General features: G+C 43.0%; 1 pseudogene; it reads left to right on the top strand.

The window, feature by feature from the left end:
• Positions 1-215: 215 nt before the first annotated feature.
• On the top strand, positions 216-1,911 carry LOC101332619 (ubinuclein-1 pseudogene; annotated as a pseudogene).
• Positions 1,912-16,505: the final 14,594 nt, after the last annotated feature.

Below are 16,505 nucleotides of genomic sequence, written 5' to 3'. Positions count from 1 at the left end.
CCTCTCTTTCCTGACCCTCACGAGAGCTTTTTGATCTGTGGACATGGACCGTGGGAGTGCATGGGCCACCATGGTATGCATGCTTCAGGGCCCAGGTGTTAACTAGAGCTGTGATCAGTGCATCTGGCCCATCCTGCCTGCGAGAGATCATTTGCAGCCCCTGCACTTGTGACAAAGAAACCAAATGGTAAAAACTGCCAAGACTGTTTGTAGTCATGTCAGGACCCAACAGGATCCAGTTCGCCTCTCTCCCAGGCCCTCTGAATCTCACATTTTTAAAGAAATCTGGGCAAGAGGAGGTTGGGAGAGCAGAAGAGCATTGAGATCCTAAGCTGGCTGCAGCAACTGTTCTGTTGACCCAGAAAGTGAGCGCTGCCCAGAGTACTACCCAGAGCTGGTGAAGAGTTCACAGGATGGAGTGGCAGGTCTTCAACCTGGAAACAAGGTTGGAAAGAATCATAGAAAAGACCATATACGAGACTTGATTATCGTGGGGGATGAGCACGATGAATCTCATTCTTCCACCAACTGATTTGGACTTGAAATATATGATGAGCTTCTTCAAATGGTGCTTCTCTGACCACAAGGTACGGAAGATTTTACATTAACCCGAGAACCCTGCAGTTACAACAAACATCAGAATCTGACAACGACTCTACTAAAGAGAAGAGGGGGAAAAAAATCACCAAAGAAGAAGAAGAAGCTGCAGGAAGGTAGTGAGAAGGGAAGAAAGAAAAAGGATGACACTTTCAACAGGGAAAAGAAATGAACAGAGCTCAGCTTTTCCCAAAGGAGCTTCACAGCTCTCAACGCTGGTAAGGAGAAGAAGAAGAAGAAGAAATGTTCTTGAGGCTCGAAGTGATAAAGAGATGTTAAAGAAATTTCAGAATGAGAAATCGGCCCAGGAAAAACAGGCCTGAGGGTCATAAGCCTGTGAGAATGGGGTAGCATCCCTCGCTCTCAATCTTCTGCTCGGCTCCTGAGAGCAGTTTGCTCTAGGAGGTCACTGTTACTGTCTCTCTGACTGATTTGGACTTGAAGCAGCTGCTCAGTGAGTCTCCAGCAGGAAGCCCCTTCTGTGATATGGGTGATGAAAGAGATTCCCACAGGGTGGTATTGGACAGGGAATTCACAGTTTTCTTTTCTCCGCAAAGGCCTTCCAGTGGCCGTGGAGGAGTGCCTTGAGGAGTTGCTCCAGCCTGCCAGGACTGCTGAGGGACAGTGCAAAAGGAAGCTCTTCACCCAGGATATCCATGAGATCCTCCTGGGCACGGAGGTAGAAACCTGGAAGCTGAACAGCCAGGTCAGTTCTGAGGAGCGTGGCCATGTGACTTCATCCCTGCTCTGCAGCAAGGACATCCCGGTCACACTTGCCCCAAAACTTCATCTCTGTGTGTTGGGGGCAGGGGGTGCATCTGAAGGCACCTCTACAGAAACTTAAAGAAGCTATTGGCAGGGCAATGCCAGAGCAGATGGTCCAGTACCAGGATGAATTCCCGGTACACCACAAGCAAAGACTGCAGAGATGCTGGAAGAGGAAAAAGACAAGGAGCAGAGTGAACAGATTTGTTCTGGTAACGAAGAAGGAAAGGGGAGCAGAGCCCAGAAGACATGTCAATGGAATGCTGGAATCAAGAAGGTGCTCTTTCAGGTGGTAAAGATGGAACCAGAGGTCTATGGTCTGGAAAGGAATGAGAGCCGGTCTAGGGAGGACTGCATGGAAGCTCTTCTAGATGCTGAAGCGCAAACTCTCTGGCCCTAAAGCTGGGTGCACACCAGGTCTCTGTGTAAGGAGAGCAGACCACACCATGGGTCCCTGACATCCCTCCTGACCGAGAAGAAAGTCATGGCTCCTTCAAAGTCAAGGTGAAGGAAACATAGACTAAGCCTCCTAAGAAGGTTCTCATCTGATTACCCCGAATGGGCAACCCCATTGCTTTGTACAAAAGTCACGGGTCTTCATGTACAAAAGTAAAAAGGGAAATTTCCAAAGCCCAATTCTCTGGACCATCACTGTCTAGAGCTCTGTAATCACCCCCTCAATTTTCTGGCTGAATGGACAGTGGCACTGGAGCAGTCTGAGGAGAAAAACCCCAAGAGTTCTGGCTACAAAGAGCTCTCTTGCCAGGCGCCCCTCAGCAGAGCTTTCCAGAAGAACAGAGGTCTCAATGGCAGTACCACAGAACCCGGACCCAAGTCAATCTTGTATGCAGTCACCGAACAGCACAAAGCTTCACTCCCACACCTCACCTAGTTCCACTTGACAACAACCTCCCCAAATCTTCCTCCTTCAGCACCTATTCCTCCATGGCAGCCTCTCCAGGTAGCTTCATCCTACACTTCCCTGGGCCACATGGCAAAACGACATTCCGCCAACTCTTCAGGACTGTCTTACTAGTCTCCCCTTCTGGCTCTACCTCCCAACATGAGGTTCCTTCTAGAGGCTCTCCTCTGGAAGAACAACAATCCAGAACTCTCCTTCCTCCCCAAAACTTTCTCCCATGTGTACAGCCTCCCTGCATGGGACAGTCTGTCAATGGACAGGTCCCAAGCCCACAGTGAACAAACTTCTGTTCCTCAGAAGCTGACCTTGGGGGTACAAATGGAGATTCTAGTGACGGGAGCCAAGGAGGCACAAAGGTACTGACCTTGTCCCTGAAACCCACCATGGGTAGCAGCCCGTGCTCCTCAAAAGGAACTTGCCTGGTCTCTGGGCTTCACAGTTGTGTTTGTTGTTGGACAGTTAATGGCGAGACCGACCTTGGGATGGAGAAAGTTCTGAATTTGGTATATGGGAGCATAAGTGGTTCTGAATTCCAGCACTGTGGCAGATCAGTTGGTGCAGCTGCATTTTAAATCTGCCAAACACCTTGGCATTTGGTCAGAATACCTCACGGAGTCCCATAGGCCAAGGGCTCCTTCTGGCCACAAGAGGATCCATGGGATGGTCATGGTGTCCATCTCATCCTTGGATGGTGTGTTCAACAGGACAGAAACCTGGACTAAAGCCACAAATGAGAGAAGTAGCTTTGTCTCTGAAAATATATTCAGAGCACTTGATACATACTCATTGTATGGGGCCAATTTCTCCTCTGAACATGACAATGAAGCTCTTTTAAAGACCTGTAGATCCATCAATCTCGAGACAATTGTGATAAGCCTTTTAAAGGCACTTATGCTGGGTTCAGCTTTTACCATTACCACTAAATGCATTGGATAGAATAGGACTGTTTGTGCCATATCACATTATAGGAAGACATGACTCCAGTGCCTTTATAGTGGAGCAGAATTAGATAACTCACATCCTCCATTTCAGCCCTCTGAGTACTTTTCAAAGACCTTTTTAAAAAGACATGTCTGTTTCTGAGACGGAACCAGTTTTATTTAGTTGAGATTTTTACAGTTGAATTCTGTAAATTTGTGGCATCCTGACTTAAAGTTCATCTGAGCCCAGAAAACTATATTCCCAATCTAACCAGAGTTCCAGGGTTTTTTTCCCCCAGAGTTTATACAGGTGGACCCCAGAGCTACAAAGCTCTTGTTGGTCAAATCTTCATCTCTTTATGGGCAGAGGTCATGAGGGGTTCCAAGTCACAAACAGACATGTCAGTTTGTTTTATTCTTAGAAATCCTCTTAGGCAGGGCTATAGTAACAGGCCTCTATGAAGTCACCTGTCATCTAGAAATAGGCCTTGAAGTCTTGGAGTTTTCCAAGCACTGGAGTATATATAAACATAAGGGCAACATGCATTAAGCTTGGAGGATGGATCAAGGACAGATAGATATTCCAGAGTTCCTGAGCCACCAAGCTGTTTACTAAACTAGTGACTGTTTCACAAAGGTCTTTAGAGTGCTTACTTGTACCTGTGAAATGTATATCACAAGGTGTATTTGAACTGTCTGCTCTAGCTAAATGAATTCAAATACGTCAAGTGTAAACAGAATCCGGGTGAATTTTATGGTTATGTAATTTATGCAAAATCCACAATGTGGCAGCCTCTATAGAACAAATGACTCATTTTCTTCCACAAATAAATTAAAGGGGGGAAAAAAGAGGGAAAGGAAACCTCTAAGCTAAAAGAAACTTAAGATACATATCAACTGAGTGCAATGTGTGAAGCTCGTTAGGATACTGATTTGTAGAAATCAACTGTTTTGTTTTGTTTTAATGAGACAATGGGAAAAATTAGAACATTTATTGGAGATTTGATGAAAAGAGGAATTGTTTTAATTTTTTAGGTGTGATAATGGTATTGTGGTTGGGAAGGAGGGAGGGAGGGAGGGAGGGAGGAAGGAAGGAAGGAAGGAAGGAAGGAAGGAAGGAAGGAAGGAAGGATGGATTTGGCTGGCTTTTATTGCCAGTTCCTGGGAGGTAACCTCTAAACCCTTAACGTTTCCTAAGGGACAGGAGTGGAATGTCTTCGTTACTCATGGTGGGTCCTTTAGACCCAGCCTGATAGTGTACGTCAAAGAGATGACTCAGGGTAAGGGCTGGCCACACCAGAAAGACCAACCCCGTGATTAGACGGTTGGGGCTGTGAGCCTCAGGGTATCAGCCTGACCTCTGGGAGCAGAAGGGGGCCGGAGATCGAGTTCAGCCACATGGGTGATGATCCAATCAATCATGCCTACATAATGAAACCCCAATAAAAGTCTGGACATCAAAGTTTGGGTGAGCTTCCTGGGGTGGCAATACTCCATGCACATATTGCCACATAGCAATGCCGGGAAAGTAATGCATCCCTGGGGACATGGGAGCTTTATACTTGGAACCCTCCCAATCCAAGATTCTGCCCTATGTGTATCTTCTAATTTGCACCCTTTGCCTGTAATAAAAGTGAATGTGAATATAATAGGTTTCTGTGAGTTCTGTGTGTCCCTCTAGCAAATTATCAAACCTGTGGGGTTTTGGGAAACCACTGAACTTGCAGTTGGTGTCAGAAGTCTTGGGCAGACTTGGCAGTCTGGAGGATGGTGCCCTTAACCTCAAGTTTTGCTAGTTCCAGTTAGAAAGAAAAGAAGTCCTTGTCTTTAAAGATACATATGGAAAGATTTACAGATGAACTAGTATGTCATGGATTTGCTGAAAAATAATCTGGGGGAGTGGGGAGAAGGAAGTCGAGAGCTAAGTGGAACAAGATTAGCCATGTGGAATCGCAGAAACTGGTTACTGGGAACATCAGGGTTCATGAAATTATTTTCTCTTCTTTTGTATATGTTTTAAATTTCCAAAATGAATATAAAGTAGTGATCCACATGGAAAAAATATGAATCATTACTTTATATGATGTGGTAGGCAGAATTCTAAGATGGCCTCCAAGATTACAGGCCCATGGTACACACACACCTTTTCCTAGTTATTTATTCAAACACAAATTGAGGTAGTGCTGTTTAGGGGTTTTGCAGATGTAACTAAGATCCCAAATCAGTTGACCTTAAGATAGATTGGGAATTCCCTGGCGGTGCAGTGGTTAGGACTCAGCGCTCTCACTGCCGGGGCCCAGAGTTTGATCCCTGGTTGGGGAACTCAGATCCCGCAAGCTGTGCTGTGCGGCCAAAAAAAAAAAAAAAGATAAGAGAAATTATCCTGGGTGGGCCTGACTTAATCAGGTGAGACCTTAAAACCGGTAGGACTCGTCCTGAAGAAGAAATTCTCAGTCAGAAAGATTTGAAGCATGAGAGCGATTCCACACAAGGGAGATTCTTTGAAGATGGCTTTGAGAGGAGCTGAGAGCAGCCTCTGGCTAACAGCCAGCAAGGAAATGGAGACCTCAGTCCTACAGCTGCAAGGGACAAAATTCTGCCACAACCATGTTAGTTTTCAAGAAGACTCCAAGTTCCAGTTGAGCACACAGACAGTCAACAACTAGATTTCAACCTTGAAAGATTCTCAGTAGAGAAGTCAGCTATTTTCTACCAGACTTTTGTCCTACAGAACTGTGAGCTGATAAATCTGTGCTGTTGTAAGCTGCTATGTTTGTAGTAATTTGTTACAGGGCAGTAGGGAACTAAAACACACAATTCAAAAAATAAATTCCAGTTGTGAAAAATAAGACTTTACAAATTTTTGAACAAAATTTAGAAAAATACATTTGTGGTCACAGTACAGGGAAGGATTTCTTAACATACAAAAGGCAAGATTAATAAATTCAACTATATTAAAATGACATACTTCTGAACTATAAAATGTACCAAAAGATAAAGTGAAAAGAAAATCCATGGGGGACTTCCCTGGTGGTCCAGTGGATAAGACTCTGCACTGCCAATGCAGGGGGCCCTGGTTTGATTCTTGGTCGGGGAACTAGATCCCACATGCATGCCACAACTAAGAGTTCACATGCCGCAACTAAAGATCCCGTGTGCCGTAACTAAGACCCAGAGCACTCAAATGAATAAATAAATATTAAAAAAAAAAATCCATGGACTAGATGCTATTTTCAAGACATAAAATTACAAAGCGTATTTTTAAAAGAAGCTCCTACAGGGAAAAACAAGAAACAAGCCAACAGAATATGGATTCGTAACTCACAGAAGAGGAAGCTTAAAAACCAGTAAATATGTGAAAAGATGTCCAATATGGCTATTCATCAGAGACATACAAACAGTAATGAAATGCAATTTTACCTCCAGTGGACCAACAAAAGGTAAAAATCCAGATAATACTGAGTTCTGGTGAGGATGTAGGGTAACAGAAGCTCTCATGTCCTGCTGATGAGAGTGTAAATTGGCACTAGCATTGCGGAGAGCAATGTAATAATATCTAGTAAAATTAAAGATGTATATACCCTTTGACCCAGCAATTCTACTTATGGGAATATACTCTAGAGAAAATCTTCTACATAGGCTCAAGGAAGCATCTACAAGTATTCCACCATTATTTGTAATATTGAAAAAGTGCAGACAACCTAAATGTCCATTGACACGAGAATGAAGTTAATTAAGTTTTCATTTCTTTCCATCCTCAGTATTCTCCTTTAATCTTGACTGGCAACCCATCTGCTAATCTGCGAGAGAATCACACCAGTTGAAAATGAACTGCTTATTTCACCGGTTCTAAGAGTTACCCATGATTCTCTCAACTGTTGTCATTCACAGAAAAAATGTTTTCACTGACTGTGATCTTCAAGGAAGGCCTCTGAGCCAAGAGGGATCAAAAGTGCCCAATATATCTGGAAATGCACTTCCACCCGAGGATGAAATGACTTTCTAAACTGAGCTGGAAACTGCTGAGCTGAAAAAGAATATGGATAATCCAAGTGAGGCAAATGAATGCTTCTATGCTACTGAAAAAAGAAGATTCTTTTGAAAGGCGCCCGCAAATCACATGAGAATTAATTTCATTTAATGAAGTTGAGCGTAAGCAAAGCTTAGTGTCTAAAAGTCAATCTGTGGATCTTCCAAACATACTAGCACAAGATAATCATGTCCTGCTGTTTAGAACACATCAGATTTTTAAATTACCTCCGAAGTCTCCATCTTTATTTTATTTATACCTTCCTATCTCATCTGGGAAAAGTCTGAATAAGATACTGGATAGTAAATGTACTCAAGAAGTACTTATGTTTGGATTTAACAAAATAACGAAAATGGAGGAAGGACTTTTTTGTCTTTTACCTGTCCATGATAAACATTCACTTTTAAAGCATGTTTAATGTCCATTCCAGACCCAATTTATATTTCTTTATTTATATTGGATGTTTATCAGGGAGTATACATTGGAAGCAGATATACGCTGTATTATTTATAATTGTATTTATTGAATACATCTAACACTTTCCATTGCAATAACTGACTAAACCAAACTAACCAAGATACATTTTTTTCATTTTTGCTGATAAATAGTTATAATGGAGTGATATTTTAAAATTCAGGTAATATATTTTCCTAAAATATTCCAATTGCAGAGTTATGTATGAGATGCTACAAAATAGATGTGAGTTTGATTAACAGTTTTATGAATAATCATATCACATAATTACCCAGATTTATCACTTTAAAATAAATGAAAATTCTTTGTGGCAGAAGGTTTGTATGAATATCAAAGTGTTGATTTTTGTTCTCATTTGCTCAGTTTGAACCATGCCACATTGTGACTTGCAAAGCCATTTTCTCTTTGTGCTAATTATCCAAAAGTGAGTTCAAAGTGCTTTTCCATTTACCTAAGTGTGCAAAATCAAAAACCTAATTGCAAAGTCAAAGTGTTAAGCAAAGGCTCTAGATTTCTTCAGGTCCAACCCTAATGACTCTTAACATGATGACTATTTTATCAGGCCAAGGAAGGCTCTACTGCTTAAAGCAATTACTAAGCTCAAGGCAAAAGAATGTCTCATTATAATAAACTGATGAGAGACTAAAATAATAAATAAGACCCTGTCTTAGTCTGTTCGGCTGCTATCACAGAATAACATAGACTGTGTGGCTTATAAACAACAGAAATTGATTCCTCACAGTTCTGGAGGCTGGGAAGTCCAAGATAAAGGCACCAGCAGATTCAGTGTCTGATAAGAACCCACTTCCTGATTTATAGGCAGCCATCTTCTTGCTGTGTCCTCACTTGGTGAAAGGGTCCAGGAAGCTCCCTGGGGTCTCTTTATAAGGGCACTAATCCCATTCATGAGGGCTTCACCCTCATGATCTAATCACCTCCCAAAGGCCCCACCTCTTAATACCATCACCTTGGGGGTTAGGTTTCAACATACGAATTTGGAGAGGACACAAACATTCAATCTATAGCAGACCCTTTATATGATATTCAGGGGGAAATGGGCAATATCATACCCTAAGAAGTCATTACAAGAACGACTTGTAACAGGAGGGGCTGCCCATGGTAGTCATTTTTCCTGGACCAGAGCCCTGCTCCGATGAGCCTGAGCTCTCCTTTTGCTATCATGTGGCCAAGATGTTGGTTGTCACCTCCTTTCTGGCAGCCTCCACATGGGGTCCACACCAATTTCTGTTCCCCTGAGATAATTCAGTTGGGCCAAAGCATTCAGAAGTGACTTGGATTTTCTGAGGTAGATGTAGGAAGGGACTGCGTCATGCCCAGCAGAGCAAATTCAATCCATCTTGCTATTTCTCGCTTCCATGCCCCATTAGTTCATCTCGCCACAAGATCGCCCCTTCCTGATCTCCCGCAGCAGGGCTCTGCCACCTCTTTTCTTCTGCTTCTCCAGGCTTCTGCTTCTGTCCTTACTATCTCAGCTGATTCTTTTTCTTTTTTTTCTTCCAGTTTTATTGAGACATGATAGACATGCAGCACTGTATAAGTTTAAGGTGACAGCATAATGATTTGACTTACATACATCATGAAATGATTATCACAGTACACTTAGTGAATATACATCATCCCATATAGACACAAAAAGAAAGAGAAAATTGTTTTCAGCTGATTCTTACTAAAGCAGTTTACCCCTCTCATAAGTCCAAACTTGTCCCCCATCATCTATTCAGCAAACAAAGGGTCCTCCATTTATGGGATCCCCCCCTCCTTGGGGTCCAGAGAGGGATTTCAATTAACAAAGACTACAAAAATGTTTCGTGTTCTCTCATATCTATCTACCTGCTTTGGCTGCCTCACAGGATTCAGAGATAATACAAGTGAAAAAAATTTTTTAGCCATAACATGCTACATACTTTTTCTCAGTGATTCTTTATTCTAACCTTCACATTTTACAGATGATACAACTGAAGCCCAGGGAGGTTAAATAACTTGCCCAAACAATTAGTGGTAAAGATTGACTTTAAACCGGGTCTCTAGCCTGCTGCCCTATCATTCCTTCCATTAATCTGAACTGCCTAGGGTAATTTGTGGATTTCTGGAGCTCTGCTTTCCCACACTCCATTAATTTGGGATTAAATGTGATCATTTTCTTGGGGGTCTCCACCACACTTATGCACATACATGTGATCATTCACACAGACCCTGTGGTTGAGGAAATTGATGGGAAGGCTATTCACTCTTTTACTAATTCATTTGTTCCACAGATATTTATTGAGCACCTACTAGGTTCCAGGTGCTGTTCTAAATTCTGAGGATATAGCAGTAAATAAAATAGACAGAAAACCCATGTCCTCATGGACTTTGCATTCTAGTGGGAAAAAGATATGATAAGCAAATGCATAAAGTATTTAGCATGATGAAAAATGCTGTGAAGAAAATAAACCAGGGAAGGGGGATAGGGAGTGGCACAGGGGAGAGGGAGGAGGTTGGAATTTTAAACAGGGTGGTCAGAAAAGTCTTCCCTGGGACTTCCCTGGCGGTCCAGTGTTTAAGACTCAGCGCTTCCACTGCACAGGGCGCAGGTTCGATCCCTGGTCAGGGAGCTAAGATCCCATATGCCACGTGGCACAGCAAAAAAGTAAATAAATAAATAAAACAAAACAAAAACACAAAAGTCCTCCCTGAGGGGATGACATTTGAGCAAAGAGCTGAAAGACATGAAGTGTCAAACCATGTAGCTTTTGGGAGAAGAGCATTCCCAACAGAAGAAACAGCCTGTGCAAAGGCCCTGCATGAGAAGCAGCCCCGGCACACTGAAGGAGCAGCTAGGAGTCAGTGTGGCGAGAACAGAATGAACAAGGCGGAAAATCAGCAGAGGAGGGCAGAGAGGTGACAGGGGTATCAGTGCAGAGGCCCTTATGGGTCATGGTAAGGACTTTGACTCTAAATCTGAATGGCAGGGCAGCCAATGGACAGGTTTGAGCTGAGAAATGACTTCTGCACCCACATCATTCCTGCTGCCTTCTCCCTCCAACGCCACCCACTCAAAGTTTCAGGATAAAGGGGTCAAGTCATCTAGGTCCAGGTGGGAAGTTCAGGCATCACATCTTCTTTCACTGGGATATCTGCTCTTTAAAACTGTTATCTTGAGGCTTCCCTGGTGGCGCAGTGGTTGGGAGTACGCCTGACGATGCAGGGGACACGGGTTCGTGCCCCGGCCCGGGAAGATCCCACATGCCGCGGAGCGGCTGGGCCCGTGAGCCATGGCCACTGAGCCTGCGCGTCCGGAGCCTGTGCTCCGCGACGGGAGAGGCCACAACAGTGAGAGGCCCGCGTACCGCAAAAAACAAAAAAAACCACTGTCATCTTGGCAGGAAAAAAGAGTTAATTAGAGAGTTTTTGAGAATCTGGGGAAGTGTTTTCCAAGACCTCTGTGGGTTGCCTAAAGTCTCTTTGCAGAAGAAGAGGTTAAAAAACTAGGAAATAGGTTAGGAGAGGCAGCTGACAAAGCATTGAGGAAGTTAAGAAATGGGGGCTATTGCAGAGGGAGAGGGCAGAAGTGGGGCTAGAACACACGTAGAGACTCCTTACCCAGCACTTCCTGTGCCATTGTTTACAGTTTATATAGCAGTAAACAAAATAGACAGAAAACCCAAAATAGATAAGTGGGGCTACATCAAACTAAAAAGCTTCCGCACAGCAAAGAAAACCATCAGCAAAATGAACGGCAACCTATGGAATGGGAGAAGATATTTGCAAATCATATATCTGATAAGAGGTTAATATCCAAAATATATAAAAATGCAAACAACTCAATAGCAAAAAGAAAACAAATTATTTGAAAATGGGCAGAGGAAGTGAACAGATATTTTTCCAAAGAAAATATGCAAATGGCAAACAGGTACATGAACAGGTGCTCACCGTCACTAACAATTAGGGAAATGCAAATCAAAACCACAAGACTATCACCTAACACCTGTTAGAATGGCTGTCATCAAAAAGACAAGAAGTAATTATTAGCAAGAATGTGGAGAAAAGACAACCCTGGTCCACTGTCGGTAGGAATGTAAATTGGTACAGCCATTATGTAAAATAGTATGATGTTCCTCAAAAAATTTAAAAGCTGCCACATGATCCCCAAATTCCACTTCTGGGTGTGCAACAGAAGAAAACAAAATTGAAGAAATATCTGCACCCCCATATTCATTGCAGCATTATTTACAGTAGCCAAGACATGGAAACAGCGTAAGTGTCTGTGAACAGATAAAGAACATGTGGTATATATACACAATGGAATATTATTAAGCCATTAAAAAGAAGGAAATCCTGCCATTTGTGACAATGTGGATGGACCTTGAAGACATTATGCTAAATGAAATAAGTCAGACAAAGAAAGATGAATGCAGTACTGCATGATCTCACATGTGGAATCTAAAAAAATCAAACTCATAGAAACAGAGATCAGATTTGGTGGTTGCCAGAGGCCTGGGGATTGGGGGCAGGGGAAATGGGTGAAGGTGGGCAAAAGGTTCAAACTTCTAGTTATAAGATAAATAAGATCTGGGAACATAATGTACCGTATGGTGACTATAGTTAACAATACTCTATTGTATATTTGAAAGCTAAGAGAGCAAATCTTAAAAGTTCTCATCATAAGAAAAAAACATAACTGTGCAGTGATAGATGTTAACTTATTGTGGTGATCATTTCACAACATATACAAATATCAAATCGTTATATTGTATACCTTAAACTAATACAAAGTTATATGTCAATTATATCTCAATAAAACTGGAAAAAATAAATTAAAATTTTCAACTTATATATATAAAAAAAAAAAAAACATGCCCTTATGGACTTTGCATTCTGGTGGGGGAAAGATATGCTAAACAAATATGTTAAATATTTTGCAAGACACAAAGTTTCTAAAAAGGAAAATGAAGGCAGCCCTCCTCAGGAGGAAAGCTCAGTGGTCCGTGGGTAGGACTTAGTGAGACAGGAATGAGCCCCGAGCGCCTCTCCCGATGGAATCTGGTAGTGGGTTCCCTCCAGGGGAGGAGCCACCCTGGCTGGTCCAGTGTAGCCTCAGTCTAGACACAGTTGATGTTGGAGCCTGGGGCTCAGCCTCTCCTTCCCAAATATCCTTCCTAAAAGGTTCAGCTTCTAGAAATCCCTCTTACTCTAAGGCCCTGGTCTCCCACACACTGCCTTATTTTCTTCCCAAGTCCTGGAAGTCAGAAAACAACAGAGCAGGGCTTCCCTGGTGGTGCAGTGGTTAAGAATCCACCTGCCAATGCAGGGGACACGGGTTCGAGCCCTGGTCCGGGAAGATCCCACATGCTGCGAAGCAACTAAGCCTGTGTGCCACAACTACTGAAGCCCGCGTGCCTAGAGCCTGTGCTCCACAACAAGAGAAACCACCGCAATGAGAAGCCTGCGCACCACAACAAAGAGTAGACACTGCTCACCACAACTAGAGAAAGCCTGCACGCAGCAATGAAGACCCAATGCAGCCAAAAAACAAACAAACAAATAAATAAGTAAAATAAATCTATATCAAAAAAAAAGAAAACAGAGCAGGGGGAGAAACTGTTACCTGGGGCCTGAGAAGCTGAATTTTTGGCCTTTAGTAAACTTGCTCCCTCCTCCCAGTGGGCCAGAGCTCCTTGACATGGCTGTCCCTGTGTATTTTCCCTCTACTAGCCATTCCGAGGCTCTTCCATATTTTACTTTTTGGAAGAGTGCAGTAAAAATATTACCAGTTGATGGCATTTTTCGGACAGTTCGTCATCAGCCATTATTGTACATTTAGTTACAACTCAGTGAAAGCCTGCTGTGTACATGTCAAGAGCTGCATTAAGTGATCTACATAAATTTCTCAAGAACTACAAAGGGTCTGAGGTTTTACCCTTCTTGCAAGCTAAGAAGCTGGGCTGCCACAGTTTCATGGACACTGCAGAAGACAAAGGATTAGGGACAAAACATAGTTTATTACTCACAGTAGAGGCAGTATCCAAAGTATCATCATTTGCCCGGTTTCCCAAGCTCTAGTTCCCCAAAGGTAATGCAGTGAAGGCCAGGTGAAACCTGCACACATAGTGGGGTGTATTCCAGGAGAGGAACCCCAGCTTAAGGAACCCAAATCTTTTATAATGGGCAGTAAGTCTGCCTGACTCTTGCCCCAGAAGGAGACGTTGTCTATATTATACATGAGAGCAAAAAGTCTGCCCTCTGCTCCAGGGAGAGACACTATCTCCAGCTTTCACGGCTGTTTGGCAGACAAACATCCTTGAAAACATGGTCTGGAACAAAAGCTCTCTTTTTGTGAGCAGTGCCTCTGCTTACCAACCCGGCAGATATGCAAGAGACCTAAGGAGGTTTGTCTTCCAACAATGTTATCCCGTTTAAGCTGACACAGGCATGGTTTTCCCCATTTTTCAGATGAGGAAAATGAGGCAGAGAAGCTAACTTGTCCAGGATTCCACAATACAGGAGGCAAGGTCTGTGTGAGCCCAAAGCCTGGGCCACGTCCTTGGGTATGTAGAGGAGATAATGGTCGGGCACCCACTGTGTCAGACACAGAGGACGCAGAGACTGAAGGGCACAGCCCTGCCTCTGAAGGACTTACAACTAGGGAGACAGAACATGCCCACCATACCCCTGAGGAGTGAGGGGGAAGCTGGGTGGGCGTCCAGGGTCACCTCTAACCACCTACAGTATGCATGGTCTTTTCCCACTTTTATCTCTCTCTCTCCTTCCCTCTCCTTCTCTCTCTCCCTCTCTCTCCCTCTCTCTCTCTCTCTCTCTCTCTCTCTCTCTCTCTCTCTCTCTCACACACACACACACACACACACACACACACACACACACGTGCAAGAACAACTTGCTAACATATTTGTTATAAGTTGTTCTCTCTTTGGTGCTTGCTATCGCTTATCTGCTAGAAGCCAACAAAATAAATAATGCGTAAATCATATATCGAGGCAAAACAATTGTCTTTTCGCAGAGACATGTTTGTTCCTGGCTGTGATTTTCTTAATATGACATACTTAAAATATAGTCTTATTTTTGAGAACTGTAATCATTCCAGGTTGCTGTGAGGTAATTAAATATCCCAATATTTTGTGTCTTTCCATAAAGAGCACCCTAATCCTAGGGGCTTCCCCACTTCAGCCGGTCACAGAATTTCTGATAGGCGCTCAGGGTGGAATGTGGCTTGTTGGGTTTTAAAAGACAAGAATTAAGACAGTTTGGCGGAGGCAGAGAGGCCATAGAGAGGGAAAGACAGTGACTAGCCGGACAGGTATGAAATCAGGAGCTGGTCCCAGGAGAACTTAAATGCCAGGATGGACTTTGCTCTGAGCAAACAATTCCTGAAAGTTTTTGAGCTGAGGCTGACTTGTACACCTTGAAAGGGTGAATTTTATGCATGTGAAAGAAGGAAGGGAGAAAGGAAGGAAGGGAGGGAGGAAGGAAGGAAGGGAGGAAGAGAGGGAGGGAGGGAGGAAGGGAGGGAAGGAGGGAGGAGAGAAAGAAAAAGAAAGAAAGAAAGAAAGGAGGACGGAAAGAAAGAAGGAAGGAAGGGGAAAGAAAGAAAAAAGGAGAGAAGGAAGGAAAGAAAGAGAGAGAAAGAAAGAGGGTGGAAGGGAGGGAGAAAGAAAGGAAGGAAGGGAGCATGGAGGGATGGAGAGGGGATAAAAAAGAAGGAAAGGAGAGGAATAAAGAGAGAGAAAGAAAGAAAGCTCCCCAGCAGGTCCCAATGTACAGATAGACTGGAGAGCCACTACTCTAGGGAAAAGGAGACTTTTCTGCTATGATCCAGACCCAAAGTGTGGGGTGTGGCAGTGGGACAAGTCCCAGTGGAAAGGTCAGCTGTGAGGAACAGTAGAGAAGAAAACAGACCAGCAGTCCAATATTAATAGCTGATTGGTTGCAGAAGGTGAGGAAAAGAAAAAAGAAAGTAAAGACTTAAGCCAATGTTTTGAGCCTCGGTGACTGAAGAAACACAGATTTCGTAGGGGAAAGGGGACACAACTGGAGGTGAGTTCCATTTGGACATGTTGAATTCAAGATGTTGCAAAGAATTTCAGATGTTCAGCAAGCAACTGGAGGTTGAAATAAAAGCCATACCCTATGACCACAAGATGGGGAGCACAATATACAGCAGTGAGGACTGGATGATTCCTCAGAGGCCATTTCTTTTTTTTAAATTGGAGTATAGTTGATTTACAATGTTGTGTTTGTTTCAGGTGTATAGCAAAGTGATTCAGTTATACAGATAGATAGATTCTTTTTCATATTCCTTTCCATTATAGGTTATTAAAAGGTATTGGATATAGTTCCCTGTGCCATACAGTAGGTCTTTGTTGTTTATCTTTTTTATGTACAGTAGTGTGTATCTGTTAATCCCAAACTCCTAATTTATCCCTCACCCCCTTTCCCCTTTAGTAACCATAAGTTTTTTTCTATGTCTGTGAGTCTATTTCTGTGTTGTAAATAAATTCATTTGTAACTCAGAGGCCATTTCTTATCCAGTCTGCTACTTATGGCTGTGTGAGTTTAAACAAGCCACTTAACCTCTCTGAGTCTGTTTGCATATATGTGAAATGTGGTTAATAATACCTGCCCTGCCTACCTCACAAAGCTGTTGTATGAACGAAATGAACATGAAAGAGCTTTGAAAACTATAAAGTGTCACGTGACTGAAAGGTGTAAGATATATATAGTCAAATGATTTTGAACAAAGGCACAAAAACAATCCAATGGAGAAAAAAGCCCTGTCAAT

The sequence above is a fragment of the Tursiops truncatus genome, chromosome X (assembly GCF_011762595.2).
Source record: "Tursiops truncatus isolate mTurTru1 chromosome X, mTurTru1.mat.Y, whole genome shotgun sequence".
NCBI classification, from domain to species: Eukaryota; Metazoa; Chordata; class Mammalia; order Artiodactyla; family Delphinidae; genus Tursiops; species Tursiops truncatus.
This window is presented reverse-complemented; position numbering and strand designations above follow the sequence as displayed.